The sequence below is a fragment of the Columba livia genome, chromosome 25 (assembly GCF_036013475.1).
Source record: "Columba livia isolate bColLiv1 breed racing homer chromosome 25, bColLiv1.pat.W.v2, whole genome shotgun sequence".
Lineage (NCBI taxonomy): Eukaryota > Metazoa > Chordata > Aves > Columbiformes > Columbidae > Columba > Columba livia.
In genome coordinates, this window is record NC_088626.1 from 2,141,051 (window position 1) to 2,142,985 (window position 1,935).

Consider the following 1,935-nt stretch of genomic DNA (forward strand, 5'->3'; position numbering starts at 1 on the left):
GTTATCGTGCCGATGGGGAAATGTATTTTGGAGGATGCACGTGGAGACAGAGCACCAGGTTCTGCACACAGCGACAGAGCTGGAGTAAAAGCAACCGGAGCTTAGACATGCTGCCACAAATGAGGAGAGGGAGGAAGCACCCCAAGATTTTAGGGTGGTCGGACACCCATCCCATCTGCTTTCCACCCTGCAAGCGGGCGGGTGACCCTAAATCCCCAATTCTTTGTGACTGATCCCAAACCCAATTTTGAGGGGCTCTGTGTAAGATCTTTACTCAAGGACTCCCCATCGACTCCCAGCCCAACAGCCTTTGCCCCCCCTTGCAATGATTTCTTCCCTCCCCCTGCTCCAGAGCCTGATGACACCAGCAAATAACTAAATAGTTTCTTGCAAAGGCTTGCCTTAACCAGAAAGAGGATCTCTCATTAAAGCATAAAATTAAACACTTCAGAACAAAGCTATTGGCACATTAATATGGAGATTCTGCCTCACCCCCCCACTTCATCAAAATGCATTAGCCCTTCATGTGCAATTTGCATTGGAAAGCGTAGGAGCCACATAGCATTAACAGCTGTGAAATTGGTGTCATTCTTAAAGGTTAAAATAAACCCAGCTATTCTCTAAAGCTGCCAAGCATTTCTTTGCAAGATCTATGGCCAGAGCCTTCGCGAATCGTGAATCTGCTTTTCTTGTGCGTGCTGTGGAGGGATCCTTGGGAAGATCTTCCCCCGTCGTCACTCCCCGTTGAGCCTCTCGCGGCGTGAGCTCAGCACTAGGTGTGAAATAAGGCGAGCAGCAATCAGCCAGCAATATACATTTCAATTTGCACAACAGCTCTTTAACAAAAAAACAACAAATAAAGAAAGGGATTACATGGCAGCCTACTCACTCCGCTCTTGAGAAAGCCTCTCGAAACTTTCCTAGCCAATAGTTACTGGAATTTGTTTTGCAAGAGTGTCATTTTGTATTTTTTCTTCTTATTACCGTAACAAGTCGCAGATCCTAAAGTTGGTATATTAAACATTCTGGTTACCATACTGACAACTGTGAGAATCATTCTTTCCCCGTGATTTTTTTCAGCTTAGACAGGTTATTTTCATGGAAAAAAGCGCTAATTGCCAAGGCCTAAAGAACACAGTGCCTCGTTAGATAAGGGGAGCTCAGTGCATAATTCAAAATACATAGAAGCGAATGGGAAAGCTGCCCTGGGGACTGTGGCCCCCGGTGTCCCTGCCAGAGGGCGACTGGGGGCTGATGCAACCCCAGACGTGCTGGAAGTCCCTTGAAATCCTTGTCCCCACTGGATTTTGGGCTACTTGAAGCACAGGCCTCTGGATGCTTCTTGTCCCAGTCTCTGCGGTGAAACACTCCATATGCAAGACCTGTTTGTCACAGCAGAAACATCGCGAAGGCACTTTTAGAAGAAGAAAAGCAGGGAAATTGTATTTTCTCTGATGTTCTGCACCGGTAATACCCCCCATTCTCCTCCTTTAGGGCTCTTGGTGAAAACCACTGGCTCAGTGATGGTCTCAGAAGAAAAATCCCCTGTATCCTCCCTTGCACTGAACTCAACCTGGGGATTGTGCTTCATTGCCCTTGGGAACTTTATGACTTTATATTTATTACATAAATAGAAAGGCAGCACCACACACCTTTCAGGGCCTGAACGGGGTCAAGCTTTGCTTCCCAGCCCAACAAGGCCGCAGGCGCGATGCAATGCCAGAGTTAGGCCTGAGCTCAGCGCCAGTTCAGATGGGAGCTTAAACCCAAGGGGAAATGGGTCCGGAAGGGCTCGTTCCCAGCCTGCCGCCCTCCCCGCTCATCTCCTGCCGCGGAACCCCCAACATTGCTAAATAAGTCGGGCTGTGAAGAGCCGTGCGTGTTGTCCGGCTCAGGCTCACGGCGAGTTGGCCTCCGAGGGAGATGATGATTAAC